The sequence below is a fragment of the Trachemys scripta genome, chromosome 17 (genome assembly GCF_013100865.1).
Source record: "Trachemys scripta elegans isolate TJP31775 chromosome 17, CAS_Tse_1.0, whole genome shotgun sequence".
Lineage (NCBI taxonomy): Eukaryota > Metazoa > Chordata > Testudines > Emydidae > Trachemys > Trachemys scripta.
The window spans coordinates 9,800,032-9,818,188 of NC_048314.1; the positions used below are offsets into that span (position 1 = coordinate 9,800,032).

The window sequence follows — 18,157 nt, forward strand, 5'->3', positions numbered from 1 at the left end:
GAGTCAAACGGCCAATTTAGGGAAATCCACAAGCTGTAGGTTATCACCTGTATGTTAGAGTGCTGAATAGCTGATTTTAGCCACAAGCCCTCAGAGTGTGGGAGTCAAAACCATAGGAAGGTCACGTTTGGTGAGGGAAGAGGCTCTGAGGTGAAAGCAATTTAAATACTTTTAGGCAGACCTCAGTTTACTGGGACTTCTTTAAAGGGTAGACAGTTTATTCAGGGCCCTTTAATGTTATGTCAATGCAGCTTTCTTTGTGCACGCATAGGGAGGGAATGTCATTAAGCGGTTATAGAGAGGAGGGGACTGAGTATGGGGACAGTGGATGGATCACTTGATGATGACCTGTTCTTTTCATTTGCTCTGAAGCATCTGGCATTGGCCACTGTCAGAAGACAGGATACTGGGGTGGATGGACCATTGGTCTGACCCAGTATGGCCGTTCTAATGTTCTTATGAGTATCAGGACTTCTAGCTTTTGTTATGAGCTTTGTGTCTTCGAGCAAGTAACTTAACTGCCTCAGTTTACACAACTGAAAAATGGCGAAAGTACCCCTTCTCTTCCTGACAGGGGAGCTGTGTGGGCTAATTACATAAAATCCATAAAGCAGTCTGAGATCCTTGGATGAAAGGGTCTACATGTCTACATAAATGTAATTTTTTATTTTGTATCAGTGTCTCAATCTCAAATCACTTGCACTGGTTTGACACCAGTTTAACTCCAGTGACTTCAGTGGAGTTTCTCCCGATTTACACCAGCATATGTGAGAGTAGAATCAGACCCTTGTATATTAAAAAAAACAAAACTCACCCTATGGTTTAAAATCATTATGGTCTGTCTTAAACCTACATCAAATAGAAGGTAAGGGTGAAATTCTGTCCTTCGCACACATTGTTATGGCTTAGAGTTGCAGCTTATAGGGGGAGGGGGGGGGGGAGAATCACACAGTGCTCAGAACATCCTGTGTTACCAGCCACCGCAGAGCAGATTAAGAAGGAAAATGTCAGCTGAGAGAGAATTCCCTACATTGTGTTGGTTCAAGCCATCTCAATATTTTTAGCAGAGAGAAGTTTTAAAAGGACACTGTCAGCTCAGTTTGGGCTCCAAATTTACAAAACATCTGAGAAATGCTTCTTCAATTTTGTTTATATAGTTCCAATGGATCTTTTAAAAAATAAACAAATAAATATTCCTTTGCAGCTCGGCTCAAACATCCTTGTGATAGTGCAGGAGAGTCAGACAGTGAAATGGATTAAATACCAATTATAAAAAAAGGAAACTGACCAATCTACTTTCATTGTCCAGTCAGAGAAAAACGCAGCTAAACAAACACGATCAGTAGAGAAGTGTAAATTGGATTTTTTTTAATCTTCAGTTTTCATAACCCATGGCTTTAGTAATAACATAGCTAAAATATATTTTTTAAATGTGGTTTTTAATCTGACAGTGCCCTTTTAACATTTTTACTGAATCCAACATAACAAACATGCACAAACCTTTTAAATACAATCAAACAAGAAAAGCCTGACTCAGTTTCTTCATCTGTAAAATAGGGATAAAGATACTTAACTCTTTTGTAAATTACTTTGAGATCAACTAATGCAAAGTACTATATAAAAGCTGGGTATTATTATTATGTATTATTTAATTTAAAATTACATGACATATTTAAGACTGTTCCTTAACATTCAGAAACTTTCAGGGCCAAATTTTCCAAACTGCCTGCCCGAAGTTGTGCACAAAAAATGTGCATGTGGAAGTTCAAGTAAGTCAAATGTCATTTGCAAAATATGCAGTTCCATGGACAAAACAGGCATTTCCACACACTGTTTTTTCATGTGCAACTGTTTATTCTTCTTCGGGTACCTCTGTGCGTTGTCATTTGTGGATTTGATGCCCCCTGGCATGGTGCTCACGGAACATCTACCAAAGCCGTGGCCTTTGCAGCTGTATGAGAGCCCCCTAGTGACTTCGGAGTCCCAGTGTACTTAAGAGCGTGCAGCCCCCAACTGCCCAAGGTCCTTCTCCTCCACAGCGATAAGCTCTAGGAACCTCCTTGTGTTGGATCTTCTTAGCAGACGCACATAGCCCCCCCACAACTGAGAAACACAATCGTTTAGCTTAGATCATCAAAAAGAGAGAAAACATAATGTGGCCTAGGCACTGCCTTGAGGTTGCAACAGCCTCATTGATGGCCAGCTGCATGGCTAAGAAGGTCTTTGAGAAACCTCACCTGTGTAAATGTCTCTCCAGAATCCAATGTGAGAGTTGGATGTGTCCAGGAAGGCTGACGCCTCATCCCAGCGCTCCACCTGTTAGGCATTCTCGCTCCGACTGCATCAAAACCAACCATTTGGGGCTCCAGGCATATTTGATCACTGAGACATTTGTAGTACAGGCCTCGGCATCAGGGGTTCAGGCTAACAATACAATTGGCAATAAGCCACCCTGGCACTGAAGCCCTGGTCAATGGAATGGGTGAAGCCTCAATCCCTTTGGTACTCCCTTTGAGAAAGGTTCCATCACCAAGGCTCCAAAGTCAGAGATTCAGTCAGGACTGACCGTACCCATTCTGCCCCCACGCCTACCACTTTGGGCACCACGTATGGCACCATGCATGTATGTTTCTGAGTCCTCAGTGCCTCTGCTGGAGGCCTCATCACCTGTCACTGAGGACATCTCTTTGTCCGCTACATGACTCCTGTCAAAGCTCAGCATCACCTAAGACGCTGAGGAAAGGGAAACAGAACTCTGACTCCTCGGAGGGCTCCCAGGAGAAGAGGAAACGGTGCCAGTCACATGATGATTCCTCGGCAGTGTGTCAAGAGGAGGTCTCAGCTTCTTAGTCTTCCTCAGCACCATAGGGACTCAACATTTTGCTGATTTATATTCCCCACCCAACCTCAATATCGCCTATACTGGACAGTCCGCTGCCATATAGGATCCTAGCACCCCCAGCAGAGGCTCCAACTTCCCTAGATCCCGGGAGGTGCTTGACCAGTGCTCCACCCCAGGCCCCGCCCCCACTCCACCCATTCCTCCAAGTCTCCACCCCTGCCCCGCCTCTTCCTGCCCCCGCCCCGCTCCTTCCTGCCTCATTCCACCCCTCCCCCACCTCTTCCTGCCCCTGCTCCTCCCCCTATCCCCCAGCACCTCCTGCATGCCACTGAACAGCTCCTTTCAGTACCCCCTAGGAGGAGACTGAGCCAGCTCCTTTCATCCTTCCATGATTCGTCCTCTCAGACTTGATGCATTCATTCCATGGCCCCTTAGAATTGTTATGTCCCATGTTACAAGAAGTGCAGAGGGTGGTAATACAAATAATAATAGTAATAGACATCGCTCAGCCTGAACCAACAAGGCTGCTCTGGCACTGGCCTCCAACTCTGCTACAGGCTCCTTGGGTTCTCCTTTGGCAGGGTCCTCGACTCCTTCAACCCTGCCCTTTCAGTCACTGGCCCTGCTGCAGCTCTCATGCCACTGGCTCCCCATCCTTCCCTTCCCGCACTGACACAGACTCCTAGCTGCCATCTTTATGAGTTACCAGGAGTACTCGACCCCCGCTACGCCCCAGCCCTGCCCCCACTCCACCCCTTCCCCCAAGCCCATACCCCCACCCCGCCTCTTCCCACCCCCACTCTGCCCCGTTCCGCCCCCTCCCCTGAGCGCACACCACTCTCGCTCTTTCCCTCACTCCTCCTCCCCCAGCACATCCTGCATGCTGCTAAACAGCTGATCTGCGGTGGGTGGGAGGCGCTGGCCAGGATGGGGAGGAGCTGATCCGCGAGGCTGCCGGTGGGTGATGAGCACCCACTATATTTTTTCCGCAGGTGCTCCAGCCCCGGAGCACCCACGGAGTTGGCGCCTAACTACAGACCTTTCCACCAAAGAGCCAACACTCCACAGCACCTGCAGATAGCAGTGGAGACAATGACAGAGGACTCCTTTACGATGATGACAACATACAAATGGGGTGTGTCCCGAGGGATGGCATATCACCAGATGACAATACTGCTCCCTTAGAGGTGTCCCCTCTGAGCAAGTTTCATCAGTTCCAGGAGCTGCTGACCAGAATAGCTTATACACTACAAGTGGACTCTGGTGCCATGCCAACTGAAGCATCCATCCTTCTCTTTGATGTTCTGCAAGGGAAACCAAATGATAGGATATCACTACCCCTGCACAGGGATTTGATTGACCCAGCCAAGAAAATCTGCCTGACACAGTCTTCTTCTCCAACAGTTTCACGACAAGGGGACAGGATGTTCCCAGTCCCATCACAATACTTCATGTATTTTGTTCAGCATCCACTCACTGGTTTAACTCATTGGTTATTGCTGCGGCCCTGGAAGAGTCAAGAGATGCCGAATCCACCCACTCTGCCCTTAGAGACAGGAAAGGTGCACTTGACAGGCAGACATATTTCTCAGATCTTTGGACGTGCACATCATTAGTTACCAGGCAGTGACGGCACGACTTCTGGGAAACCATAACTCCTAGCTTTCAGCAAAGGATCTGGCTGCTGAATAAAAATCATAGTACATCACCAGGGATCCTAATTTTCCGTGATAAAAAAACCAAAATTCTCTGATTAAAAACAAATAAAAATTCATGTTTCTCCATGATTAAAATGAAACACTGAAGTTTAGTTTCCCTAGCCACAATATATATAGCTATCAGTTTAACGCAATGTTTTACTGATATATAGAACCCCATTTATCTGAGCCTCCATTATCTGGCTTTCTGTATTAACCGAACCACCAGCTGCTTGGGGCTGACAGAGCTCCGCGGCTCAGTTAATACTGAGAGCAGGATAATGGAAGCTCAGATAAACGGGGTTTTACTATATTTTTTTTTCACAAGATGTAAAAATGAAAGATTCTCTGTACAAATGCAAATTCTGTGGGTTTTTTCCACGTTTTCCCATGGCAAACAGATTTCTGGAATCCCTGCACATCACACCCTGCATGTAGCATATGGTGTATCAGATTCTTGTGCTAGTACAATGGCCACCAGAATCACTGTTTGCAGGTACTCAGAGCTTTGCCCATCAGGCCTCATTGCAGAATCTCATGGACAGATGAAAATCTTCCCCTTGATGGCAAAAGTCTTTTCAGTGAAAAGGCAGGTGAAACTCAAAGCCACCAGAGTGACTGCAAGCTCTCTTGGACTCATACACTTCACTGCCATTTTAGGTGGAAAGCCATGATGTGCAACAGATACCACAGACCTGGCTTGTCAGCGTCCATTCATACTTATGCACAGTACTGAAAGTGCCAGCAGCCCTCCCATTCTGCCAAACAGCAAAGACAAGAATGAACCATCCAAGATCTGTAAAACAGCCTGCTCCATCAACCTGGAGGTTGCAAGTTTAATATCAAAGTCAAGCGTCAGGTTCCAGTGTTCTGCATATCCTACCCTTTGTCTATGCCTCCTCCATCTCTCCCTCTGTAGACCATATTGTTGCTGTATAATGGAGTAGATTGTGGCTACTCGATAGAGTTCCTTTCCATTGGACTCCCTCCCTATTCTGTCTTACCCCTCCTCAGGGACGCTTCTCACACTGCAACTCTATAGGGAGAAATCAACTAATTCTTGGAAAGGGCTCCATAGAGGAAGTACCTCAAAAACTGAAGGAAAGGGGTTTCTATTCAAGTTACTTCCTGACTCTCAAAAAAGGACAGTCTCTGCCCAGCCCTAAACTAAGGGGACTGAACAAGCATCTCAAAATCTTCAAGTTTGGGACACTTTCCTTGTGGAGCATGACTCCCCCCATATCCCAGGGAGACTGGTATGCAACTCTTGACCTCAAAGATCCTTACATTGACATAGTCATCAGGCAGTCACCCAAAAAATATCTGAGATTCCGCCTACAGAATCAGCATCTAAAATGCAGAATTCTTCCCCATAGGCTTATCATCTGCACTTAGGGTGTTTATAAAATGTCATGTGTTTCTGTATCTGGTGGCTGATATTTATAGGTGTGCTATTGAACTTGACTGTAGGAAGCACCTCCCTACTAGAGGAGTGATTCCTCCGTACATGCAAGACCTGCAGACTCTGAAACAACGTTCATCCATAAGGGTTTGCTTGACCTTGCTAAGGAAATCTTCCTAGCACAGTCCACTTCGCCAGCAGTTGCACTCATAGCTTCTTCCATGTGTCATCCGTCATGGGAAACTTCATAGGAGACCTCTGCAACATTGGCTAATTTGAATGCGCACACTCCAAATGTGGACAGCTTCAAGATCAATGGGCTATCCCAGCAGAGCTGTTAAAGAATCTTTTGTGATGGGAGGAGACAGTGAAAAGCAGGAATTTCATTCAGTCCTTCAGTTCCAACAGCTGTAGTCACTGTGGACCTCTCCAGCCATGGCTGGGGAGTCCACATTCAACTCCGGGTCTGTACAGTCAGCAGGTATCCAGACTATCTCTCAGTATTCTTGAACTCTGAGTGACACATTGGGCATTGCAGTCTTTCCTGCCTTCCCTCTTGGTGAACACAGTACAGATACTAACTGACAACGCCACCGCAAGGCATGATGTAAACAAACCAGGTGGAGCTCATTCCCCCACGTTGTGTCAGGAAGCGGTAAAGTTTTGGGTGCAGTGCATTCCCCATAGATTACGCCGAATAATACGCAGCTGCCAAGAGTGGAGAATTCTCAAGCAGACTGAACCAAGACCAACATAAATGGTTACTGAAGAACTCGGACTCAGCACCTTTCTGCAAATGGTGAACTCCCTCAGTAGATGTGTTTTCCACCAAGGAGAGCACCAAGAGTCATCACTTCTGCTCCAGATCTAGCAGAGACAAAGAATTTCTAACAGATTGGAGCAGGAACTTTCTGTATGCTTTCCCACCCATACCGCTACTATTCGGAATAATACACAAGACCCAAACAGGGTGAAAGCTCTTCTGGTTGCACCATGGTGGCCCAGCCAACCTATTACAATTATTTCAAACTCCACTGTATCACCTGCCCTTATCCCTGGATCTCTTATCCCAGGCAGATGGGAGACTTCTCCACCCAAATCTACAGTCCCTATGTCTGGCAGCCTAGACGATAGACTTCCAAAGGGGCCTGACCTCTCTTGTTCTTGTAAGAGTAAATCAAGGAAACCTGAAGTCATAAAATATTATAGACAAAAGCGGAAACATTTCACCTTGAGGGTAGGTAATAGGTGACTTGGTCTAGAGCCTCCTCCCCCCATTTCTGCAAGTCTGTGTTATTTGCTACACTTAAAGGAAACTGACTTATCTGTGGCATCCCTGAAGGTTATTTAGTTGCAATTTCAGCAAAGTGCCAGCCTGTACATGAGTCTCCCACGCTACAGTTAACTGATTCTATACAACCTATTACAACACATTAGTGCCATGATTTCTGTAGGGTTTGGTTTTGTGTGTTAGAAGGCTTTTTTGGGGAGGGGGGTTGTTTGTTTGTATTATTTGAATTATTTTGAATGTTAACATTCTTTAAAGACTTTGCCAACACCTTTCCCTCACCAGAGGATTCTGCTACCATGTGGGATTCATATTTAGTATTTGCGAAGCTCATGGAGTCTCCATTAAAGCCCTTTGAAGACCACAAGTGGGTTACAAAACCGCATTCCTTACAGCCAGGCCCCTTTGGAAGTCTATGGCACTAACATGTTAGCAAACCATCGCGCTGTTCACGCCAGGTGTGTGCTGCATTTCTTTCCCCTGGCACATAGTGGCACCAGAACCAGGGGAAGGCACAGCTGTGACAGGCTGGCTGGCTCTTTTCATGGAACTTTCCTCCCCAGGCTTGGAAAATGAAGACGGTCAGGTCTCAGTGGTTAATTTCAGGAATCGGCCTAAGGAGAGATTCCAGGCAGAAAGGCCCAGGAGTGGGGACAAGAGGGCTGCAGAGAGCAAGAAGGCTCCTGCAGGAGACCCCAAGACGCCATGGGAGAAAAGATTCCAGCTGAAGTAAGACTGGGAGTGACTTGCCAAGGCAGGGAAGGATCTGGACAGGAAGGTCTGGGAGGGGCTTGATGAAGAGTGGGGAAAGATGACTATATAAACTGTAAAATGAGAACCTTTCCCTGGGACTTTGAGGACTTTATTTTGGAACTGTTTATGATACTAAACCAGCCCAAGCCAGGGTGTTGTTGGGTATGAGAAGAACCTCTGTGAAATTTCTGAGGAGAGGGAAACAGAGGCAGGGATGCTGCAGGGCTACCCCATGCCACAAAGGGGCTCTCTGGAAGCAGCCACCCCATTACCACAACTATCGTTCACTGTTGCCCCCACCCCTTCAGGTACAACCTGTGCTGCGTGCTCTCCATCCCCAGCTAAAGAATCTGGCCCCCTGTGTGTACAACAGAAGCACTGCTTTTGGGAAAATGCCCTTTAAAAATATAAAATAGATCAGAAGACCTGCTCGAAAAGGTAGGGGCTCAGAAACATTGGCTGGGCGTCGGCTGCAGTCTAACATGCACAAACAGAAATATATAGCATCAGATATTGAGCATCATGGTTCCTCCACAGGTATTACATTCTGTGGAGGAAGCACATATTTATTAGTTGAGATCATCTTTAAAGTGCATGTGATGTCTCCCCAATAGGCCATAGGTCATGATAGCACCCACTGAAATGCCTATCAAAAAATCTGGAAGTGCTTTTTGATGCATTTGACAGTAATGGCTCCTTTAGTGCTATCATGAAGGCCTGTGACACAAAGCCTCGTCACAAGTCTTCAAGGGCTGTTATGAGATGGCATTATCCCTGTGCAGCGCAGGGCTATTGCAGGGTTTATAACACGTGCTTATTACAAATGTATTATAAAAATAATTTATGATGCTTGTAACAGTCACTGTAGAGCCGTATCTAGTGAGAAGTGTGATGTTTAGGATCCAGTCCCACTGCTGTGGGATGGTCACACCTGAAATAGAGACGAACCTTGTCATTAGCATTTCAGTTTGCTCAATGTACCAAGAGATGCATGAGAGTATGCACCTCGTAGATTCATAGGGCTCATAGAGGGCTGCACAGAATTCAGAATTCTTGTTTCACAGAGATTTGTAAGAATCTTTTCCTTCGGTTTTGATCTAAGCAAGTTTACACCTTCTGGGGTTCTGGTTTGTATGAACCCCCAAATTCTTAGTGAAACTCAATTGCGATGATTTCATTTGGATCCTATTTCAATACATAACACCTTAAATGAAGAAAGGTTTGCATGAAAGTAGTTCAGGGTTCATTAATAATGGATGGATAAACAGACAATTCAGACCTTCAAAAATGGTTAATGGCAGCTGTGTTGGAGAAACTCCATGTAACATGTAGCATTTTAGGGGCATAACCATCTAATAAATGTCTTAAAAAGTCAGGAAATTCAGAGTGAAAGCTGCAACTCCATATTTAATGCATGTGGCCTATGTATTCTAACACCTGTGTTCAGTTAGTTTGCTGAGAAGTCTGCAATATAGGGAACAGCAGAGGTGCTCTGAGGGTGGAGTTTAACCTTCAACTCTGAATTTCCTGGTATGTGCGAGTTGGAAGTGAGTGCTTAATTTTTCCCTATTGTGGTTTTTCATTTTTAATTTCCTTTTCCTTCTAATTAATGATGGCTAGGGGGACAGCGCTGAGATTGGATCAGTTTCTTTGGACCCAATCTGATCTCAGTGAAACTATTTGGGAAAAATGGACTAAGCAAAATTCTTTTCTCATTGGGCTAATGGGCTCCAGTAGCCACTCCTCTCCCTGAGAGAAAGAAAGTTCAGAGCAGTTATTTTACAGGGAACTTTGATGGCTCAGGAGGTATGTAATGGGACACAGAACCTTTAAATGACTGATTTAATCCTGGAGCTGATTGGTGATCATTACTGACTGACAGCTGAGTGAAATGAGTTGGAATATCTCAGTCTAGTTGCCATTAGTCAGGTGTAAAAAACCACCTCCGCAGCTGGCACAAATTGGCCCACTTGGTTACGTGTCAGCAAAGAGACCTTGGACTAGAAAGGCTTTGGAGAGTGTGCTCCCTTCTGACCCCTAGAGATGGCTCCTGCAGGTCAGGATTGAGCTACATTGATAGGGGAACCTTGCACCAATGCTTCCTGTGTGTGTCCCTGTTGTGTGAATAAACAAAGGACTTCAGTCTTCTGGAGCTGTAACTTCAGCACTTTTCCCCCATACTCAATACATTTTTAAAAATCCACTCCCATCAGCTGTGTAGCTAGAATTCACCAGAGTGAAGTATTCATAGAGAAATCTGAATTTTTTCCTGAGTTGCCTGGCTACTGGTTTTGTAACTGACCCGAAATTCGGGTCAGGTTTGTTATAAGATGTGAGAATCTGGGCCTAGTTTCAAATGAACATGTTAGACATATTGTTTCACCTCAACATCTTGTGACACTTGTGATTTCACATGGATTTGACATGGAACTAGTCGAATCTCAGGAATCCCTGATGTTTTTCTTTGAGATTTGGGGTTCATGCAAACATCAGAGTGAGAATCTGGGTAAAGGATAGTGAACATAGCATAGGAACTTTGTTAGTCAAACACATAGCTAAGGCATCTCGTCACTTCTAGCAGAACCTACATTTAGGGAAATACCTTAGAAATGCCGAGAATATGGGAAATTCCTTTTACCATCTGAGAAGCCAAACTCTTTCCTTTCCGATGGATAAAAGCTCTTTCATCACCTTTACAGGATGCAGATGGATCGTTTTTGTTTTTTAATTCCCCGAGTCTTGTTCTGCCTAATCAGCATCATCATTTGGGTTTTCACCATTGGCTGTTCACACTGACCACAGCTGACAGGTTTAAACCTCTATAGGGTTATGCCAGGACCAGTAATAGGACGGGAGTAGCAGAAAGTTTAATTCAGTTAAACCAACCAAACGAAAACTTAGATTAGACTTTAAAACCTGCAACTGCAACTCTACCTACCACCTTCGACTCTATCTCTGAACAGCTCTTTGTTCTGTCTCTATTTCTAGGACTCAAGAGTTTATTGGAGTTGGGGGGGGGAGGGAAAGGGGGTTGCTAAGTGAAAAAGCTAGTGAGCAAATGGAAATACCCTCCTATTTCCTCAGTCTAGTGCAGGAGTCAGTCTCTCTCCCTCCCTCCTCTGTTATGGGGGGCCTCCTTTTCCGTTTTCTCAAGTTGGCAACGGCCTTATTTAATCAGTTTGCTCTGACGTGGAGCCAAGAAGGGGCTCCGCTGGGTGATGTCGGGTCTTGTGTGCATTCAGACATCCACAGCTGTTAGTGAGCAAGGGTTGGCTTTTGACTACTGAGGGATTTTTTATAGCCACAGAGGGCGACTATTAATAGAAGAAATTTACCAAAACATAGAACTACCCAGCCCTGAAAAGCGTGGGGAGGTTCAGGGGGGTGAGGTGGGGGATGAAGCAGGGAACCTATGGGATTCATGCCAGGAAAATTCAGTGTTGAAATTATACCAAAAGATAAAGTCAAATGAACAACGCTGAGAAAAGGGTTGAATCTGTTCCTTGCACTGCGATAGCATTTCTTCTCCTTTGTTAGTGACCTGCTCTGACCTTATGGATTTTATTTCTCAATTGTCTCCTTTTGAACAAAACTGTAGTGAGAAAAAAAGTTAACAAAAACATGGGTAGAAAACGTCTACTTTTTGGAGACTTATTAGACTGTGGAATAATTGCCCGAGGGAAGCATTGGAATCTCCACCCCTTGAGACATTTAAATTTAGACTCGAAGACATATGTGGAGAATTGTACATTAATATGGTATGAACTAGAGGACTAGAATTTTTTTTTCCAGCTATGATTTTCCTGATAAGATTGTGTGAGCTTTTTGGCCACACAGTCACGTTTACAGGTGTAACAGGAAGGATTGATTAGTAAGTAAGGAGTAGAAGGGGACAAAGGTGCCAATTTAATACCTATTTTAGACAGTGGTAGGCTACTGATAAAGATGCAAAGTCCATCAGGAAATAGACCTGTTCTTCCAACTCCTTATACATTTTGCTTTCCAAAGACACAAAAGAAATGAACCCAGACTTTCAAAGGGAAATGAGTGTCTAACTCCCCATTATCAGAGGGGTAGCCGTGTTAGTCTGAATCTGTAAAAAGCAACAGAGGGTCCTGTGGCACCTTTAAGACTAACAGAAGTATTGGGAGCATAAGCTTTCGTGGGTAAGAACCTCACTTCTTCAGATGCAAGTGAAGAAGTGAGGTTCTTACCCATGAAAGCTTATTCTCCCAATACTTCTGTTAGTCTTAAAGGTGCCACAGGATCCTCTGTTGCTTTTTAACTCTCCATTGTCCCTTTGAAAAGCTTCCCTTATATTGGATTTTTTGTGTAAAATGGAAATGAGACAGAGACAGATTATTTGTCAGCAATTCAGAATAAATAAAGAAATATAATACATTGTATAATACATGAGGGCGGCCCTCAACAGAGCCAGAGCTTAGTTTGTTTCAGCAGCACCGCAAGGTTGGGAACCTTATCTGAACTGTCTCGCTCTCCAAACTGGTCTGGGAAACTTACAGGAAAACTCCTGAAAACTCCAGGGCTTCCTGTTTCCCTTGAGGCTTGGAATACTGCTAGAACATCTTTCCTTGCAATATGCCATGTTTCTGCTTTCAATCCCATCAGGAACCTGCAGTGGAGAGGGGTAGGAAAACCTGAGAAAAAGTAAAGGAGAAAGTTACATGGCCTTTTTGTAATGTCAAGGAAGCTCAAGTTAGGCTTTGGCTCAATATTTTGGGTGAAGGGTTTTTATTTCATCTGCACGTAGAACTTGTTTACTGTTAGGGCCTCATTCTGTGAGGTGCAGGGCACTCTCAACTCGCACTGACTTCGGTGAGAGTTGAAGATGCTCATCAGCTGTTAGTAGGCACTCAGCACCTTGCAGGATTAGCCCCTTTGTCTAGAGCACGCTTCCCCTTTACTTCACATTCCTAAACGTTCATTTCACCGTTTTCATTGAAAAACTATAGAACATTGTGCATGGGTGTTAGACTTTCCAGCCAGACGGGGATTCCAAAGCATGGGCTTTCACCGAGGTCCAATGTATAACCTCAATAAAAAGACTCCCATTGACTTCAGTAGGCTTTAGATCAGGCCCTAGATTCATATAGCAACACTGATCTAGAAGTGACTTCTGGGGTGGGGAAGACAGTAGCCAAGAGGGCAGCCACTACAAAGCAGCAGACTGCACCAAACATAATGCAAAATGCTCCTGTCAGGCAGATGCAGTGGATATTTCTCCCAGTTTGCCTGAGGCTCTCTGGACGTTTTGAATCTTTCCCTGTATGCCAGTTGGATCTGTCTAGAGGCTGAGAGTTCCAGCTTGCCAGTGCCCCTTTCATACGTTCAGGATTCATCTGATAGATCTGTTGCTGGGGCTAGATTTACATGTGGATTTTTGCTTCCAAGTCCCATGTTTTCTAGCAAACATAGACTTAATCCTTTAGATCTCGTTGACTTGAATGTGCACAGAATATCAGCCTACCTGCCTGAGATTCATATTATCTGAAGCAGGTTAATTTTTAAGCTAGTATACTCTGTTGCCGCAGTTAATAAAAAAAAAAAAACACCTCCAAATGGAATGTCTCAGATAATTTTCCTCCCCTAAAATGTTATACAGTGGGATCCCAGTTTTACAAAGTTCTCAAGATTTTATTAAGCTGGGATTGTAAAATTGAGGGAATCCATTCTGCCTCTGAGGGGGACATGAAGGCATTTCAGATTAAAATGAGTGTTGTAAGTGTTGAAAGTTCCGGTTTTATAAAATTGGGGATCTAATGTAGTATATTTCACTAGGAGGGTGGTGAAGCACTGGAATGGGTTACCTAGGGAGGTGGTGGAATCTCCTTCCTTAGAGGTTTTTAAGGCCTGGCTTGACAAAGTCCTGGCTGGGATGATTTAGTTGGTATTGGTCCTGCTTTGAGCGGGGGGTTGGACTAGATGACCTCCTGAGGTCCCTTCCAACCCTGATATTCTATGATAGACCAAAGAATGACCTTATAAAACATTTCACTTGGACCATCAAAAGTCAGATTTACAGTTACCAAAAGCTTAGGTTCTGCAGAAGACAGGAGGTTGTCATTTAGTGGCATTTTACAGCTTGACCTGTAAAGGGAATCACCGTGACAAACTTGATATGTGATTGCGATATGGCAACCAAGTTGTACTATGATACAACTAGCACATGTCATGACAAGGATAACAGCTAGACTGCGGGGGATAGCCATGAGCCAGTCTACCATATGCCTTTCCATTCATACGCATTCCCATATTTGTCAAAAGTGTGGCATGGAACTGTTATTCTGTAGATGAAAATTAGAGTGATGTGGTTCTCTCTCATATTGCTATTCACTAATGGAGAAACTATTTGATTGTTGTACTCACTCTTTAATAGAAGTCTGCGGTTGTGAAAGATTAAGGCAGGTCATTTGCATATAAATTCCTTGGTGCGGAAAGGGGTAATTTTCAACTGTCAGGTCTGAGGGCTGACATGAAGTATGTGCGTACAGTTTCCTACAGTTATCCATGACATGTAGGCGCATTATTCCATCTTTCATAAGCTGCCAGTCCAATTTTGTGGGGTTTCAGGAAATGCGTCCCCCAGGGAATATCCACAATCAGCTTGATCTGAACTGCTAATGCTTGCTTTCTGATCTTTACATTAGCAGATCCATATGACAGGGTATACATATGTCCTTCCATCTGTCTAGTGTCTCAGCATCTGATGTGGCTGCTGTTGTCATTTATTTAAGGAGTAGAGTAGCTTTTCTGTACGACATATCCTTCAGTTCAACTAATCTGCAAATGCACATGCAGACTATTTTTTGCCTTGCCATACATCTTTTTGGAAGATCCATTAGGTCCAATGCACATTTCGGGTGTAAAAACTGGCAGTGTCTAAGACGACACACTTCCACCCAGTAATGCAGAGACGTCTTTCGTTCTACTGCTTATCACAGGCTTGACCTGTGGATCTGGAGGAAGGATTTTTGACTTTAGGGAATGAGCTATTTTAGCAACTCTTTTAACCCAGGGTTGTGAGTTCAATCCTTGAGGGGGCCATTTAGGGATCTGGGGCAAAAATCTGTCTGGGGATTGGTCCTGCTTTGAGCAGGGGGTTGGACTAGATGACCTCCTGAGGTCCCTTCCGACCCTGACATTCTATGAGTCTATTTTAGCAATGTTTTCAATCATCCAAAGATTACGCTCACCAACACTTTTCCTGCCATATGCTCCCCCTCCCGACAATGGTAAAGAAATTCTTTCTGTCAGTGGGATTTAGGGTCACTTAAGGTGAAGATTAGAACTGGGTGAATTTATTTACTGTTATTTATTCTGTGTATTCAGGTAGTGCCTAGGAACTCAAAGTGGGCCAGCAAATTGCAGCAGACAATTTATTTGACAATTTTAGACCTTTGTCTGTTCATGAATTATCCAAAAACTAGTTCATTATGTGAAATCATCCAACTGGTTCTTTATATGAACCTATTCCAGACTATAGTTTGTGCTTGCAAACTCTTCATTCGAGCCCTTTTCTTTGAGTATTCACTGTTCTTAATTCCCTGTAGATGCTACTTGTTTGGTTAAATGCTCTTATTGTTTCTCTTTCCATCAAGGGCTGACCAAGTGAGTGTTTACAATACAATTAAGCATGCAAATACACAAGCAAATGTGAATTTGATTTGTGCCAATGGTTGAAAGGGATGAAGGAAAGGTCCATGAATACCTGCTGAAGTGAATTCATGCCGTTTGCTGCATTGTTTGGCCTTATTTGTACCTATGTTTAGAAATACGTTTTGCACTTTTAGGAGGTTGCACATTTCATTGCTTCTGTTGGCCAAGCTCATTGCACACACCAGGGGCTCTTTAGGGTTGCCAGGTGTCTGGCTTTCGACCAGAAAGTCAAGTCAAAAAGGGGACCTGGCAGTGTTCAGTCATATGTATTGACTGGACACCAGAAGTCCGGTTACTTCGGGTGGGAGGAGGCACTGGGTCATCAACCCGCACTAGCCCCTGCTCAGCCGGGGCCACCTCTTACCTACAGGCAGGCAGCAGGTTCTGAGACAGGCTGCAGCTCCCATCCCAGCTCTGGAGCAGAGAGAGCCCACTTGGGGGGAAAGGGAGAGGGAGAGGAACCAGCGAGAAAAAATGAGGGGGAGAGGAGCGAGCAACAGGAGGAGGACGGAGAGGAGCAAGCGGGGGTGGGGCCACAAGGGAAGAGATGGAGTAGGGGGTGGGGCCTGGGGAAGAGGCACAGCTGGGTTGGGGTCTTGGGGAAGAGGCAGAGGAGAAGGTCCAGTTTTCAGAAAGTTGGCAAACTCAGCCTTCTTGCATCCCTTCATTCTGTGTGCCACCTTGCCATCCCACACTATTTTAGGAACTTGCTGCAGAATCACTGGGGCCTTCGGCTCCGTGGCAGCCCTTCTGGCAGGGTACTGAGAAGCATGGAAGCCCTGGTAGCTTGAGGAGCCCCAGGTCCGTGGTAGCTCACCTGGCAAGCTGCCTGGGAACTGAAATGTTCCCAAGTCAGTTTTGCTGGTGAAAAGTCATTCTCTTGAAAAATTTCCAACCAGCTCTACTCTTTCAGTGTTGCCATCTCTGAGTCTCTTTAATGATCTTTAATGTTTTCTTAAAACCCCAGCTCCTGGAGTCCTGTGATTATCTGAGAACCTCAGCTTTCATTTTTTTAAAGTAAATTCCTAGACCTCATGGTTGAGGAGAAAAGATTAATCATGTGACTTCTTAAAGGCTCAAAAACCAGAAGGCAAATAAAAATACCCAATATATTTTTTTAATCTTTTGATATTTGAACATTTAGGATTGGCAACCCTTCTTGGTCCTCTTGAATTGAGGCCTCAGTCTTCAAATTATGTTCATATTATCATCTTGGTCTCCTTCCAACTTCTTCTACCAGTTGCTTCCAAATATGGACTGAGAGGAGAATTCAGCCTTAATATCAATTGAATCAGTTTTCAGCTCTTCCTCAGAACTGAGGAAAGGTGAGATTATCCTAAACATAAACCACTGATGATCTGCCAGTTAAATAGGTATCAACATAATGCAGAATTCTTCCAGAACATAAAGAAACAAGATTTCAGAGTCCATTGTGGTGTTACAACAAAAGCAGAAGAGAAACAGGATCTACAAAGCAAGGGTGTTATTTTGCAAGAGACAGAGCTGAGTTGGTTATTTTGGCCATCAAGTATTGAAGTATCCGTAACCAACCTAGCTCCTTTGTGAACATATATGTGGGGTTTTATTGCTGTTGTGGGCCTGGTTCCAAGCCTTTCTTTTTCCAACAGAAAATGTGTGTTTCATTTTGTTGCATGGAGTTTATGTGCAGGAGGTCTCTGTAAATATTCAGCAGGGATTAATGTCAAAAAATGAGATGAGAGGAGCAGAGACCTTGAGCTTGTTCTCTTTTCTTTTCAGTTTTTACTACTGAACACTAATTAGGATAGAGACCAGAGGGAGGGTTAAAAGGTTAAGCATCAGGTATGGAACACCCAGGCTCCCTGGACCCCCCCCCCAGCTGCAAACTCCAGTGGGGTCAACTCAACTGAAAAAGACAAAGAGTACCAGGCCACTGACTGGGTGGGTCTGTCATGGAAGATCTTAAAACGTTAGGTCCTGTCTACTAGGCGGATATGGCCAGATGCACAGAGGGTGGGTGAGAGGCCACAAGGGATGGATGACAAGGTGCAAGAAGCTTCTTTCTCCCTCTCTGGGTACGCCTTACAAAGTCCATGGCAGCAAGCCTCCCAGCCTGGATCGACAGAGTTGGGCTTGGAGCTCAGGCCCGGACGTCTGGACGGGGGGTCGGCTTCAGAGCCCGAGGTCCAGTCCAAGCTGTAACTTCAGAGCACTGTCTATGCAGCTATTTTTAGCTAGTGGGAGCCCTTCTAGCCCGAGTCTGTCAACCTGAGCGGGGAGGCTGGCGACTGCAGACTGAGTCGACATACGCCCAATGCTATTGTGCAGGGACCAGCCACCATGTAGCTTGGAGGCCCAGGCCCTGCCCTGCTATCTGCCTGACAGGGTGTTGAAGAATGGCACCAGGGCAGGCCAGAGTCGCTGCCTCCCCCTTCCTGGGCCTGCAGAGCTGTTTGGGCATGGAAACGGGGAGCCGGTGTGATAGCTTCTTTGTCAGTGTGTGATGCTCAAGACCACCA

General features: G+C 44.9%; 1 protein-coding gene across 1 annotated transcript in view; it reads left to right on the forward strand.

The window, feature by feature from the left end:
• Positions 1-18,157, forward strand: part of PAPPA (pappalysin 1) — a 229,378-nt gene that overhangs the window by 34,042 nt on the left and 177,179 nt on the right. The window lies entirely within an intron of this gene.